General features: G+C 41.4%; 1 long non-coding RNA gene across 1 annotated transcript; it reads right to left on the bottom strand.

Annotated features, from left to right (window-relative positions):
* Positions 1–4294: 4294 nt before the first annotated feature.
* Positions 4295–13808, bottom strand: LOC123334218. The gene is made up of 3 exons (XR_006552049.2): positions 12992–13808; positions 7569–7650; positions 4295–4615 (listed from the first exon to the last, which is right to left on the bottom strand). It is a non-coding gene; the product is annotated as an uncharacterized LOC123334218 (long non-coding RNA).
* Positions 13809–16626: the final 2818 nt, after the last annotated feature.

Raw genomic sequence — 16626 nt, forward strand, 5'->3', positions numbered from 1 at the left:
ATCAAAGGAAAACACTTGTCACTGCAGGGCAATATGAGCTGGGATATGGAAGAAGGGCAGTCTGGGGGAGATGGCCAAGGTATTTGTAGACAATTCAATTCTATTTTACTACAAATTAGCTAACTCTTCTTTTCCCCAGCTGGATACCTCTCTGAATCCAGTTACCAATAGCAAAAAGAATCCATCAAGTCACTGCACAGAGTGTCACCCCAAAAGGCTATGTGCTGTATTTGCTAGGTACATGAGTGCTCAGATATTTCTATAGCATAGGAATATAAGACCTGTATCCAGGTCCAGAATTTTCAGCTTGTTAGCTGAGTGATCTCACTCATGAACTTTCTTCAGTTAATTCTTCAGTTCAGTTCAGTCGCTCAGTCGTGTCCGACTCTTTACGACCCCATGAATTGCAGCACGCCAGGCCTCCCTGTCCATCACCAACTCCCAGAGTTCACTCAGACTCATATCCATCGAGTCAGTGATGCCATCCAGCCATCTCATCTTCTGTCGTCCCCTTCTCCTCCTGCCCCCAATCCCTCCCAGCATCAGAGTCTGTTCCAAAGAGTCAACTCTTCACATGAGGTGGCCAAAGTACTGGAGTTTCAGCTTCAGCATCATTCCCTCCAAAGAAATCCCAGGGCTGATCTCCTTCAGGATAGACTGGCATAAGCACTTAAAATATGAATCATTTTTCTTGGTGAAAATTGTTATTCACACTTTGTAAAAGTGTGAAAAGAGTTATGCCCAACTTTTTGCAACCCAATGGACTATAACCCACCAGGCTCCTCTGTCCATGAAATTCTCAAGGCAAGAAGACTGGAGTAGGTTACCCTTCCCTTCTCCAGGGGATCTTCCTGACCCAGGGATCAAACCCAGGTCTCCTGCATTACAGGCAGATTCTTTACTGTCTGAGCCACCAGGGCAGTCATTTTTTCTTGGTACTAGTGCCCAAATTAGCATATCTCTTTTCTCATGTAAAATGGAAACCATTTATCATGATATTACTACTTTGCAGTATCATCTAGGGATTAAATGAACTAACATATGACGTCTTGATCTATGGTAGGCATACAATAAGTGATAGACATTATTTTGGTGGGTCACATTTTTTCACCCTTAAAAGTGTGCCTGTGTGTGGCATGTGTGTGTGTGTGTGTGTGTGTGAGAGAGAGAGAGAGAGATGAGGGATGAGACTATGTGGAATTACCATCAAATTGTCTTATACGCCCAGGTGAAATATTTAGTTGGCAGAAGCAGTAAGACCACACAATTCTTTTAGTAAATCACTAAATACTTCTTTCTGTTTTTCTATTCTTTCCACTTTTCCCATGTGATTAATCAATCTAAAAGCCCAAATGAGGATTTCAATGGGATCTAAATAATTTCCAGATCCCTTGGTTTTTTTGTTGTTGTTGTTGCAGTATAGTTGCTTTACAATATTGCATTATTTTGCTGTACAGCAAAGTGAATCAGCTGTATGATTACATATATTCTCTATTTTTGGATTTCCTCTCCATTTAGGTCACCACAGAGCATGGAGTTCCTTGTGCTATACAGTAGGTTCTCATTAGTTATCTATTTTTGTACATAGTATCAATAGTGTATATATGTCACCCCCAGTCTCCTAATTCATCCCATCCCCTTTTCCCCCTTGGTATCCATACATTTGTTCTCTATGTCTGTGTCTCTATTTCTTCTTTACGAATAAGATCAGCTATACAATTTTTCTAGAGTCTACATATAGGCGTTAATCTACAATGTTGTTTTTCTCTTTCTGACTTATTTCACTCTGTATGACAGTCTCTAGTTTCACCCCCTCCTTGAGTTCTTTTATGTCTGTTTCTGAAAGTGGGGACCCAGCCTGTTTGTTTCCTATCATGTGACTTTATGGCTCTTACTGTTCAGTAATGCCGCAACTTGGGAAAACACTTGTGATTCTGGTCACAGGCAGAAGGCAGCTGATTGATTCTTGTTTGGATCACCTTCTCAGCATCCAGTTTATTTCCAGGAGCACATCAGTTCCAGGATGTGCAGGACCCTGGGACACAGTATTCTCTCTCATCGCCCCATTAATGAGATGAGTGCAGCAAGTTAAGAGACAGCCACAGCAAAAACAACAAGCACTCCACTGTGCACTTCCTCTAATTATCATGTTTGTGTTCTTGCCAATTTGAGAGAGGTTTCTGTGATGAAGCAAGGTCCCATTCCCTTTACTCTCCTTCCCTAACTCCAACTTTCTAAGGAATATCTATAGTATTACCATCTCCACTAACAGGTTTTTGCCACTAATTAAAGGATTTTTTTTACTGACGGCATTGAGGGCTAACTTGGCCATCTGGATCCCCTCTGTTGTTCTTCCAGAGAACAAGAGGGCAGAATGGGGGGGCCAGAGTTTATTCCTTCCCTTTACTCTGATACTATGCATCTCAGTAAGAAGGTCAAAAATAGAGAGGACACTATTAAATATCACTTATGGGGTGGAAGAGTACTTCTTCTGGTATTTTTATATATAATCTATTAATGCTAAGTTTTTACAATAGGTCTAACATCATGTAGATCCTGGTGGTGTTGCTGCTGCTGCTGCTGCTAAGTCACTTCAGTCGTGTCCGACTCTGTGCGACCCCATAGACGGCAGCCCACCAGCCTCCCCCGTCCCTGGGATTCTCCAGGCAAGAACACTGGAGTGGGTTGCCATTTACTTCTCCAATGCATGAAAGTGAAAAAATAAAGTGAAGTCGCTCAGTCGTGTCGTACTCCTAGCGACCCCATGGACTGCAGCCCACCAGGCCCTTCCGTCCATGGGATTTTCCAGGCAAGAGTACTGGAGTGGGGTGCCATTGCCTTCTCCACCTGGTGGTGTTAGGGAGTATAAAAGACACATATGGTAGGGGGACTGGCAGACACAGAGAGAGAAAAGAACAAGCACAAAGCCATCAAGAACAAGAGGATCTGTGTGTTTTTGTAGCTGTGCCCCTTATTGTGCGCCTTGTGGAATATCTTATAACAAGAGTGACTCTTTATTATCACCTCTCAAATGCCAGGTACTTTTCATAGATTTCTCTACACCTGTAAACCTAAATGTCAGCCCCTGATTATCCTTCAGTTCTCCAGCTTGCTGAATGCTTGTCTTAACATTTAAGAAAAAATGACATATCTATCTTAAGTCTATCAGGAAATTCAGAATCCTTGGTATCTCTAACAATTCTTGAGATACTTATATTTTTTTTCTAATCCTTCCTGATTCTGAGTTCTTCCTTGCAAATAATTTACTTGCTATTGTCTTGCATTTTATCATGAAAAGTAGCAAACATATGCAAAAGAAAAGAGTAAAAAAAAATGTCAGAGATCAATCAACAATAGCCAATAGCTTCAACAATAGCCAATGTGTTGATCAAATTGATGTAATCAAGATCCCCTAATTCCTACCATAACTGAGTCATTTTAAAGCAAATCCTAGATATAAGATTATTCCTAGAAATAATGCTATTTATGTGCACATATAATATATACATGCATATAAATATATTACATATATATATATTTTTTTTTCAGTTCAGTTCAGTCACTCAATCATATCCAACTCTGCAACCCCACGTACTGAAGCACACCAGGCCTCCCTGTCCATCACCAGCTCCTGGAGTTGACTCAAACTCATGTCCATTGAATCAGTGATGCCATCCAACCATCTCATCCTCTGTCGTCCCCTTCTCCTTCCGCCTTCTTTTATTCAGGATGTGTGGTGAACAGACTCTAAGGTGGCTCCTTTGATTCCTATTTCCTGGTGTTCACACCCTCGTGCAATCCCCTTCCCTTGAGTATGGGCAGAATTCGTATGACTTAGTTCTAATCAATGGAACATGGCAACAATGAGACACTGTACATGAGTAAATAATTTAAGACTCTAATATCCATCTTTCTAGGAGATTCCTTGCTGGCTTTGAAGAAGCAAACTGCCATGTCATGAACCTTTTTGTCGAAAGGGCCACATGGCAAGGAACCAAAGGTGGTATCCAGCTGACCGCCAGTAGGACACTAAGACCCTCAGTCTTATTCCTTGCCAGGAACTGACTTTTGACAATGATTACATAAGCTTGGAAATAAGACCTTACCCCCGGAGAGACTGAAGTGAGATTCTAGCCCTGGTGAACACCCTCAATGTAGCCTTTCAGAGAAAACAGCAAAGCTGTATTCATATTTGACCCACAGAAACTGAGATCATAAGCGTGTATTGTTTTAAACCTCTAAGTGTGTGATAATTTGTTATATAGCGCTAGTTAAATAAAACAGTATGCACTTCTAAAAGATAAAGACGTCTCTTTTACATACCACAGTAATATTATCACATCAAAAGATAATTCCTTAATGACATTTCTTGATGATGTAATTAAGTACCCAATGCTCTCCACATTCCCCTAATCATAATTTTCTTATACAGTTGGTTTATGACAATCAAGATTTAAATAGCCCACACATTGCTTTTGATGGTATGTGTGTGCATACTCAGCCGCTCCGTTGTGTCCATCTCTTTGTGACTCCACGGACTGGAGCCCTCCAGACTCTCCTGTCCATGAGCTTTCCACATAATGAAACTGGAATGGTTCGTCCACCTCACTAGAGCCTGTTATACAGAGTGAAGTAATTCAGAAAGAGAAAAAGATATTGTATATTAACACATACATGTGGAATCTAGAAAAATGATATTGATGAACCTATTTGCAGAGAAGGAATGGAGACACGGATATGGAGAATGGACTTGCGACACAGTAGGGGAAGGAGAGAGTGGGACAAATGGAGAAAGTAGCATAGACAAATATATACAACCATGTGCAAAATAGATAGCTAGTGAGAACTTGCTATATAACACAGGGAGCCCAACCTGGCACTTTGATGATCTAAAGGGGTGGAATAGGGGGAGCGGAGGGAGGCAATATATCTATAATTATGGCTGATTTGCATTGTTGTATGGCAGAAACCATCACAACATGGTAAAGCCATTTTCCTCCAGTTAAAAAATAAGTAAGCTTTCAACTTAAAAAAAAAAAATACTGGAGTTGGTTACCATTTCCTCCTCCAGGGGATCTTTCCAACCCAGGGATTGAACCTGCATCTTCTGCATTTCCTGAATTGACAGGTGAATTCTTTGCCACTGAGCCGCCTAGGAAGCCCCACTTTTGATGACAATGTTTCTTAAATCTCTTTTGTTTTGGGGGTTACCTTTCCCTCTTTTTTTTCTTTTTAGTGACATTTATTTATTGAATAAGTGGGTCATTTGTCCTATTACAGTTTTCCGCTTTGGAATCTCTAAAGCTAACTGCTTCTCAGTGGTGTTAACAAGATCTTTTAGCCACTGTGCTTCCAGTAAGTTGAAAGTTTCAGAGGCATGATCAGATTCTGATTATTTTTTGAAAGTGTAGGATCACTTCCTTCATAATGCTGTATATGTCTGACTGCATCATCCTGGGAACTCATAATGTCTAGAAACTACTTTTTGTGATGCTAAGAAAAATCACTGGGTTTGGAGGTTGTGAATGTGATCCATCCATTACAAAAAATTTCACCAACCCTTTATGTAAGAAGTTTAGCTGCCATTGATAATCACTGCCTAGATTCATTATTTCACTATGATCACAAAATAATACAATAAATTATTGCTCTCCATCCATTGCTTTCTTTTTCCATGTACTTCTCTTTTCTGTATCACTGTGCCCTCTCTACCATCCCAGAGCTTTCATTTCCCATAATCCTATTGACTCAAAGTTGGGAGTATACAAAATTTCACTAAAAGTTTGGGACAATATTGGTGGAAGAAGAGTTAAAGTGCAGTTTAGCAAAGAGCTTAAAATTAGAAATTAGGTATCTCTGTTCTTAAAGGCTTCTCTGTTATCTTTTTCACTCTTTAGTGATTGTCTCAACCTAGCAATAACCAGTGTTGTGGTTGGACCAACACTTGCGGTTCTGATAATGATTGAAAAATGCTGTTAAGTGATAAACAGCAGGAAGCATTGAAAAAAATGGAGGTTTATTGCTTACAAGACTTGGGGCCACACAACAAGCTCACAGGTAGAGAGAGAGGGAGCATATAAACTTGGGGTTCCACTTCTATTTGAGTTGACTGTGGAGACCTAAAGTTTCATTGATTCATTCTTTTTTTATTAATAATTGAAGTATACTTGATTTACAATATTATATTAGTTTCAGGTCCACAACATAGCAATTCAGTGTTTTTATAGATTGTACTCTATTTAAAATTATTATAAAAGTTGACTATATTTCCTGTGCTGTACAATGTATTTTTGTAGCTTATTTATTTTACATATTGTAGCATGTACCTCTTAATTTCTTACCCCTACGATGCCTTTTGGAGAAGGCAATGGCACCCCGCTCCAGTACTCTTGCCTGGAAAATCCCATGGACAGAGGAGCCCCTTACGCTGCAGTCCTTGGGGTCGCTGCAAGTCGGACAGGACTGAGCGGCTTCGCTTTCACTTTTCACTTTCATGCATTGGAGAAGGCAATGGCAGCCCACTCCAGTGTTCTTGCCTGGAGAATCCCAGGGACGGGGGAGCCTGGTGGGCTGCCGTCTATGGGGTCGCACAGAGTCGGACACGACTGAAGCGACTTAGCAGCAGCATGATGCCTTTTCCCTTTCTCTCTATTTGGTAACCACAAGTCTATTCTCTATATCTGTGAATTTGTTTCTGTTTTGTTACAGTCATTCACTTGTCTTATTTTTCAGTTTCCACATGTAAGTGATACCATACAGTGTTCGTCTTTCTGTGTCTGATTTATTTTACTAAGCATAATACCCTCCAGATCTGTCTTTGTAGTTGCAAATTTTATCTTTGAGTAATAATCTATCGGGGCTTCCCTGGTGTCCTAGATAATAAAGGAGACCTGCAATGCAGGAGACCCTGGAGAAGGGAATGGCTACCCACTCCAGTATTCCTGCCTGGAGAATTCCATGGATGGAGGAGCCTGATGGGCTACAATCCATGGGGTCGCAAAGAGTCAGACATGACTGAGGGACTAACACTTTCTATTACAATAATCCATTGTATACATTTACCATATATTCTATATCCATTCACTGGTCAGTGAACATAGGTCGCTGATATAACTTGCTATTATAAATATTGCTGCTATGAGCATTGGGGTACATAAATCTTTTCAAATTAGAGTTTTTGTTTTCTTTGGATATATGCCCTGGAGTGGAATTGCTGGATCAGGAAAGGACAGTCTCTTCAATAAGTGGTGCTGGGTAAACTGGATAACTACATGTTAAATAATGAAATTATAACTTTTTTTCATGTCATATACAAATATAAACAGAATGGATTAAAGATCTAAACAGAAGACCAGAAATCTTAAAAATCCTAGAAGCAAACATAGGCACAACACTCTTTGACATAAGTCATATCAAAATCTTTTTGGATCAGTCTCCTAAGGGCTTCCCAGTTGATGCTAGTGGTAAAGAACCTGCCTGCCAAAGCAGGAGATGCAAGGGACTCAGGTTTGATCCCTTGGTCAAGATCTCCTGGAGGAGGGCATGGCAATCCATTCCAGTATTCTTACCTAGAGAATCCCATGGACAGAGGAGCCTGGTGGGATACAGTCCGAAGAGTCAGACACGGCTGAAGTGACTTAGCATGCATGCCTAAGGCAAAGGAAACAAAAGCAAAAGTACGTAAGTGAAACCTAATAAAAATTAAAAGGTTTTCACAGCAAAGGAAGCCATCAACAAAATGAAAGGGCAACCTACTGAATGGGAGAAAATATTTGAAAATGATACTGCTGAGAAAGGGTTTATATCCAAAACATATAAACACCTCATACAAGTCAGTATAGAAAAACAAACAGCCCAGTTAAAAAATGGGCAGAAGACCTGAATAGACATGTTTTCCAAAGAAGAGATATAGATGGCCAATAGCATATGAAAAGATGGTCAGCATTACTAATCATCTGATAAATGTAAATCAAAGCCATACTGAGATATCACCTCACACTTCCATTACACACCCATGCACATACACACCTGTTAGGACTTAAACTACAATTCATCCTGTGATGCCAAAACATCAGGGTCAATGGTGAGGACACTAACTGCCTGGGTAGTAGATATGTTGAAAGTCAAGAAGCGAGAAAGCAAAAGAGACGCTGATGTATAGAACAGTCTTATGGACTCTGTGGGAGAGGGAGAGGGTGGGAAGATTGGGGAGAATGGCATTGAAACATGTAAAATATCATGTATGAAATGAGTTGCCAGTCCAGGTTCGATGCACGATACTGGATGCTTGGGGCTGGTGCACTGGGATGACCCAGAGGGATGGAATGGGGAGGGAGGAGGGAGGAGGGTTCAGGATGGGGAACACATGTATACCTGTGGCGGATTCATTTTGATATTTGGCAAATCTAATACAGTTATGTAAAGTTTAAAAATAAAATAAAATTAAAAAAAAAAAAAAAAAAAGAAGAGTAAGGTCAAGTAAAGTCAAGAAGTATGCTGCTGCTGCTAAGTTGCTTCAGTCATGTCCGGCTCTGTGCGACCCCATAGACGGCAGCCCACCAGGCTCCCCTGTCCCTGGGATTCTCTAGGCAAGAACACTGGAGTGGGTCAAGAAGTATGCTATAACTCAGAAAATACACATCTAAATAGATTACAATAGCAAATTCTATAATGGTTATACAGGCAATAGCCTGAAATCCAGTCTGTTCCAAACTTGAAAATATTCAGCCATGAAAACTAACTTAGTGATTTTAGGGGCCCTAGGAATCTAATCAAAGATTTGAGTAACATTGTGGACTATTTTAGCATCTTGGGTCTTCTGGGGTAAGTAGGTCTGAACCAGTCCTGAGTTGGTGGATGACTCCTTATTTCATTGAACCACTGTCTTAGTTCCAAGAATAAGTAGTTTCGTTAAGGTTGCGTCTCATTTCAGGAGGCAGTGATGCAGGTGGCCTCCCAAAATTAGACATATGGAGTATTTGCTTCAGGTTATTTTTAAATACTCATTTATTTGGTTGTGCCAGGTCTTGGCTGCAGCACGCAGGATCTTCCTCGCTGCATGCAAGATCTTTAGTTGAGGCATGTGAACTCTTGACTGTGGCATGTGGGATCTAGTTCCCTGACCAGGGACTGAACCCAGGCTCCCTGCATTGGGAGCTCAGAGTCTTAGCCACTGGATCACCAGGAAAGTCCCGGCTTCAGGTTATTTAATAAGAGGGGTTTCTATGGAAATAAAAGGAAAACAATAGTTAGATGATTGGAGCAGACCATAATCCCAGCTTTTGAGTTCTGAAGGCAGGGAGTCAAGAAGATTTTTAGATGTCTGAGTTGAAGAATTTTCAGATGGAGTGAGGACAGGAAGTGACAGTTTGATAGATTTTTCTGATTTGCAGTTTGAATCTCTCCAGTGATTTTTCTGAGAGCTCCACACAGCAACAACCATAAATATTGTTCATAGATGAACTATTGTGGAGGATGCTCTGAAGTTGATATCACATGGTTCAAGTTTACCTTGCATGACTCTGGAGAAAAGACAGTTTTAGCTTTTTAATAATTCCAAGTCTAAAGGTTGGGAGAAAAAATGAGAAAAATTAGTTTGGAGAGTGGTAATGAAATATTGGAGGGAACTAGAAGAATTCAGGATCCAGTCTCATTTACAGGTAGACAACAAAACCTCAAGACAATGACCAGAAGTAAAATCTGATGTCCACAAATGTGCCTTATACTTTCTACTGAAATGTAAGTTTTGTCTCCAGATGTATATTTATCAAAGATAACCACAGTAGGACTACTTTGTTTGCAAAATAAGTTTAGCTTCCAATAACATTGGCCTGTTAATTTACATAAGTACAGTAAGCTAAAACTTCAATACTTTGCCACCTGATGCGAAGAACTGACTCATTGGAAAAGACCCTGATACTGGGAAAGATTTAAGGCGGGAGGAGAAGTAGACGACAGAGGATGAGATGGTTGGATGGCATCACTGACTCAATGGACATGAGTTTGAGTAAACTCTGGGAGTTGGTGATGAACAGGGAGGCCTGGTGTGCTGCAGTCCATGGGGTCGCAAAGAGTCAGATACAACTGAGTGAACTGAACTGAACTGAACAGCAAGAATAGCTTTTGACCATATAGGCTCTTTTATTCTGCTTTGTTGAAATTTTTCAGGTTAGATTTTTAAATGTCCCTTGAGACTAGAAAGCCAATATAAGGGTTGCTATCAGACTCATCCACAATACCCAGATAAATTTCTCTATTCTCAGGGTCCCCCAAATACCCTGAGTTTCTTGCACCTGCCAGGAAGTGACCTTCCTCATTCACCTGGTAAGGCTGCTGGGAACCCTGTAAGCAATGAACCAGGCTGTTTTTCTAAGGGGCTTTATGACTCAATGAAGTCAACCTTAGATCCTAAAAGCTGTCTGGTCATATCTTGGTCTATGCATGTCTCTCTGAAAAATGACAACCCAAACAAAGCCTTGGTAATATAATCAATGCTTTCAATGGTGTCTTGTTAATGGAAAAGACTTTTAAGATTTGTTATCTGTTCTTGACCAATCTAAAGGAGACTGTGGTTTAGGATTTGGGCAAGAGAGGCCTTTTAGCAGTTTGTATTTTAAAAAACCTCTTTCCCTCTTTTTCCCCCTTCAATTTCAAGAGAGTTTTAATTACTTCCTGGGGTGTTTACATCTCAAAGACATGATAAGATTTACATTCTCAAGGAACTGAGAAAAAAATATAAGTTTTCTCTTAGGAGTTTTGGTGCTTTTCTGGTGGTTTTGGCAGTTCCAATAAAATGTACTAGGGATTCTCTGTGATGACGGGAGTACCCTGTAAAAATGATTCTCTGAACACAAGGTCAACTGGGGCCTTTTCAGCATTGGAAATGAAGAAGGGCTCACTATGAATATAGAAATGATAAACCAAATTGAACCAAACTGGTTCATGCCAATTTTGTGCAATAGAAGATGGGCTTCATCTTTAAGTTTTCCATTCCCTGTGAGCTTTAGCAGTGATTATTGTTATGAATGGAGAAGGCAATGGCACCCCACTCCAGTACTCTTGCCTGGAAAATCCCATGGGCGGAGGAGCCTGGTAGGCTGCAATCCATGGGGCTGCAACGAGTCGGACATGACTAAGCGACTTCACTTTCACTTTTCACCTTCATGCATTGGAGAAGGAAGTGGCAACCCACTCCAGTGTTCTTGCCTGGAGAATCTCAGGGACGGGGGAGCCTGGTGGGCTGCCATCTATGGGGTCACACAGAGTCAGACACAACTGAAGTGACTTAGCATTGTTATGAAAGGATTGGCGCATGCCAGGCAATAAATATCCAAGTGAGGAGAGGGAGGGCTCTAGCACAAATATTAGTGGCTCTTAGGGGCTTTGCTTTCTCATTTCCCTCCTCCCCTGATAGCTCACTTGGTAAAGAATCCTCCTGCAATGCAGGAGACCCTGGTTTGACTCCTGGGTCAGGAAGATCTGCTGGAGAAGGGAAAGGCTACCCACTCCAGTATACTTGGGCTTCCCTTGTGGCTCAGATGGTAAAGAATCTGTCTGCAATGTGGGAGACCTGGTTTCAATCCCTGGGTTGGGAAGATCCCCTGGAGAAGGGGAAGGCTACCCACTCCAGTATCCTGGCCTGGAGAATTCCAAGGATCATATAGTCCATGGTGTCACAAAGAGTTAGACACAACTGAGCAACTTTCATTTTTCCTCCTGCTCCACCTAGAGGCCTTGATAACACCATCAGCTTTTCCCTTAGCATCAGGGTTGCCTCTTGAGGTGTGTTTCTTAGTTTTGTACTGTTCAAGGGAAAGCCAGGGTGGGGGGGTCGGGGGGGTTGAGGGGGAGCGTTGCTAAAGGTCTCTGGTATCTCAGAGACTGTAAGTATAATAGCCTAGATGGGTTTTTTGAAGTTATAAAATTTAGAGGCTTTAGAGATACTGGCTAGTTGATACATTCTGGCAGTTGTGAATAATAATTCAGAGCTCGTAACAAACAAATCACCACCACCACCACCCCAAAATAGCCAGCTAATTCCCCCTCTCTTTCCTGCTGCATAAAATCTTTAAGAAAGGTCCGAATTTCAATTAATGCAGATTTTTATATTAGTTTCTGATTTCTGATTTTATCCTGTTAACTTTATCTTATATAGTTACTGGACAATCTTGGATGATGTCACGATAAGCCCTCTTTACAGGTGGCCACTTTTCTTTCTCTGGATTCCCAGGATTGGGGCTTATCTATGCTACTGAGGTATACAGTAATATCACACCAGGGATTGGGCCCACAGTATCCCATCGGATCAGCAGATGAAGAGTGACAGTAGAATGAAGTCATGACACAGAAACCAGAGACCTCTGTTACATTTTCATGCTGCCTTAGGTTCCTGATTGCAAGGCTATTTCACTCTTCTGGGCTAGTATCACAGAGAAGAAGCCAATTCTGACTCCATGTTGGAACTGTTTCTCTAACTTTCTTTTCGTTGCTTTTGTTATTATAATCATACATAATGGGCTACCTCAAAGGACCCTGCCCTCTGCCTATTAAATTAAAGAACCTTTTTTCAGCTCATAGAGAGATAATCTGACCTTGCCCACCTGTGAATGACTACAAAAAGATATTAACACACTCCTTCCAAAGGCTTGTCCTTCCTGGAGATGTTTTGCAAGACTGAAGATTCTTTTCATGTTACTTCCTCACTGCCTCTCCCTCTCTATTCTCCCTCTTGACTTTAGTTCCTCATTGCTTCTCTCTCTGAATCTATAAAAGAACCTGGCATCCAGACCCCAACAAGATGGTTACTTTGAGACATGAGTCTGCCATCTTCTCAGTAAGCCAGGTTTCTAAATAAAGTCATATTCCTTGCATCAACACTTCATCTCTCAAATTCATTGGCCTGTGCAGTGAGCAGGGCAAGCTTGGACTCAGTAACACTAGGACATATAATGTGACTCAGTCGTTGCGGGTGGAGGTCTCCCATCCTACTTACCTATGAGAATCTTCTCCTCATGCCTTTTGCCCAGATCCTCTCCATGGGCAGTGACAATAGCTTTGCAATCCAACCCACCCTCCTCTGCTCCCTGTCCCTGAGGGGCAGAGGACACTTATCCACATTAATAGTCAATCGAGGAGTTTCAGACCATATGGTCTTGATCATGCGGATCTGGGGTGATCATTAGATTACTGTGGCAGGTGTGACTTTTGCAGATTGGATTCCACAGGCAACACATGACAGAGAGAACATGTAAAAGCACAGAGGAGCACAGCAGACACCCAGTAAGCAGCGCTCTTCTCCCAGATGGAGTTACCTGCCTGGGTTAGGTGGTTAGTAAGCAGGTTACAGGTAAAGGGCATTCTCCTCAGTTAACTGAAGGGCAATCATGCAATCCTGTCAACTATGCTAATTGTTTTGTGCTGGTCTCAGCCTATCAGTAATCAGTGATGTGATTGGACCAGCTGGGTAGTTCTTACTATCGTTGTAAGATGCCCTCCATCAATAACCATCAGGAAACTTTTTTTTCTTTAAGTGCAGTTCTATTACTTATAAACCTGAGTATTACAGAGCACATCTGAGGCCACATAGCAAGGTCATGGAGAAAGAGAGAGAAAATTTGGGATTGGGATTGATGGTGGGTTCACAGTTAGTGAATTTTAAACTTTGATTTTTCAAGCATGACAAGGAAAAAAAAAAAAAAAACTGAGTAGCCCAGATGGTCAATTATTGAATCAATGTGCATGCATGCTCAGTCACGTCTGATTATTTTTGACCCTATGGACTGTAGCCCACCACACTCCTCTGTCCAAGGAATTTTCCAGGCAAGAACACTGGAGTGAGTTGCCATTTCCTACTCCAGGAGATCTTCCTAACCCAGCAATCCAACCCTCACCTCCTGGCCATTGTCAGGCAGATTCTTTACCACTCTGCCACCTGGAAAACGCATTGAAATCAATCAAGATCTCTAAAAGGAACTTCAGTGAGAGAAGACAGCCTAGCCCTTTATCTAGTTATGTGGTTGCCTCTTTCAAATGGGTGCCTCAGCAATCAAAGCATATGTAAGACACTTGCATTACAAAACAATAATAACAAAAAAGCCAACTGTGAGAGCTTACACTACATTCTCTTTAGGTACTAACTCCTGCCATGGCTCTAGGATGACCAACTTGTCCCAGTTGCCTGGGACTTTTCTATGTTGGTAGGGACAGAAAATCTGAGAAATTTCTGTGAAATCTGGAGAAAATCTTGGAAATCAGGAACAGGAAGCCTGGGAAATCCCTCAGTCCCAGGACTGGTCTTCATACCTGCTATTGATACCTCTTCTCTCTCCTTTAATTCCTTTTCTTCCTTTAATTTTTATCCTCAATGCCTCAAAATCCTTTTCATTTCTTAAGGTTCAGCAATCCTTGCGTTAGGTAGTTAGAATAGGAAAAAGGAGTCCAAAATGGCAATGCCTAAAAGACAAAGAAAGGGAAAAGCCTGCAGAAATGAAACAAAAGAAAACCTGCAGACTGGAGTGAGACCTTCAGGCGAATCAAGCACGCCCGCTTCTTGGTTAGCCCAATTTGCATAGGTCCGGCTCAGCCTAGAGGAGACAAAGGAATAAAAAGAGGAAGCCAAGATGGATTGAGGCCCCTCATTTGGGGTCAGCCCATCCTCACGCCTTATCCTTTGCTTAATAAAACTGAGCTGTAACAGAACTGTAACACTGGCCCGCCATTTCAAATCTTTGCTTCCATGAGACAGAACCGAGGAAATTACATACTCCCCCAACACTTGTTTCACTCAAGCCCATCCAAGTTATGTCTGGGGGCTCATCCTCAAAATAATTCCTTCCATAATAATGTGGGTCTTAAGTTAGGAGAGTTCCTTCTCTAAAAGGGACTTTAAACTCAGCTCTGAAAATTAACAACATTCCTGTTAAGTTTTTAACTATCAGAGAATGTGGGTATTTGGGTTGTTCCCATTTTACATATATGAAAACTAATTTAAGTAACATGTACAGAGAAGTGACAAATAATAGTTGATTACAAAAATGGTGAATATTTCAGTGCAAAAAAGGAAATGATACGATATAAAGCTAAATTAAAGTGGATAGTTAAGGGTCTTTTTTGATGAAAAAAAAAAATAAACTCTTTTTTGTTAAAGAATTTGAACCCTACTGCTGTGGACTGAGTTGTGTCTTCCCAAAATTTGTATGCTAGAGCTAAAAGCTCTCACCTGGAATATGTCTGTTGTGACCATAAGGTTTTTAGGGGATGCTGTTCTGTGCCTAGTCACTCAGTTATGTCCATCTCTTTGTGACCCCATGGACTGTAGCCCTCCAGGCAAGAATACTGAAGGGAATTGCCATTTCCTCCTCCAGGGGATCTTCAGAGATCAAATCTGTGTCTCCTGTGTCTCTTAGATTGGCAGGAGAGCCACCTTGGAAGCCCTTTTAGTGGGTAATTTAGGTTAAATGAGGTCATGAAGGAGGATACTAATCTACTAGGATTGTTGGCCTTTTAAGAAAAGAAAGAGAGATCTGACCCCTGGCATGCACCAAGGAAGGCCATGAGGAGTACACAGCAAGAAAACCATCTATCTGCAAGGCAAGAAGAGGGCTCTCACCAGAAGCTGACCATGCTGGCACCCTGATCTAGGACTCCCAGTATCCAGAACTGTGAGAAAACAAATTTCTCTTCCTTAAGCCACCCAGTCTCTGCTATTTTGCTATGGCAGCCCAAGAACATGAATACGTCTACTTTACAGCAGTGGTGGTTTAGCCACTAAGTTGTGTCCAACTCTTACATCCCCATGGACTGTAGCCCACCAGTCTCCTATGTCCATGGGATTTTCCAGGAAAGAATACTGAAGTAGGTTGTCGTTTCCTCCTCCAGGGGATCTTCCTGACCCAGGGATTGAATCTGGGTCTCCTGCATTTCAGGCAGTCTCTTGCATTGCAGGCAGATTCTTTACAGACTGAGCCACCAGGGAAGGGCACCTTATAGATAATGGTGAATTACTGAAAGATTTTAATAATGAAAGTAACACGATCAGACTAGTATTTACAGAGGGAGGGTTGGTGGCAATGTAGAGGGTGAACACAAGTTGGAAAGAGTTAAAGGCAAGAAGATAAGTGAATAGCCTAAACAAACTGGCCACATACAAGATAATAGGGCTCTAGAATGAGTCATTATACATCTTTTACTGAAATGTATTCTTAGGTAATAAATCACTGACACCCCACATCCAAGTATTGGGGTGGTTAACTAAAGTATCAGAACCCATCTCTTCAACACTTCTAAAGGGAAGATTTGTAATGATACATCTCTTGCACCTCCCTGTACTGTTAATACAGATTCAGTTATCACAGGAGAAACTTTACAGAGTTCACAGTAGCGTATGGTCAAACTTCTTATGTACAGTTGAGAGGAAAAAGCCTTATTATAGGAAGGGACTTACTCAAACTTAGAAATTGGAACCAAAGTTCTCTTTTTAGTTCACTGCTCTCTTTACTGAAAATTTGAGAAGCAAATAGGTCCACACCAACATCAACATGCGGATGAGTGAGCCTGACCTACAAAGTACCAGGGAGGTACTTTAAAAGTTGCCATGAGGTTCAGGATGGGGAACACGTGTACACCCAT

The sequence above is a fragment of the Bubalus bubalis genome, chromosome 6 (assembly GCF_019923935.1).
Source record: "Bubalus bubalis isolate 160015118507 breed Murrah chromosome 6, NDDB_SH_1, whole genome shotgun sequence".
NCBI lineage: Eukaryota > Metazoa > Chordata > Mammalia > Artiodactyla > Bovidae > Bubalus > Bubalus bubalis.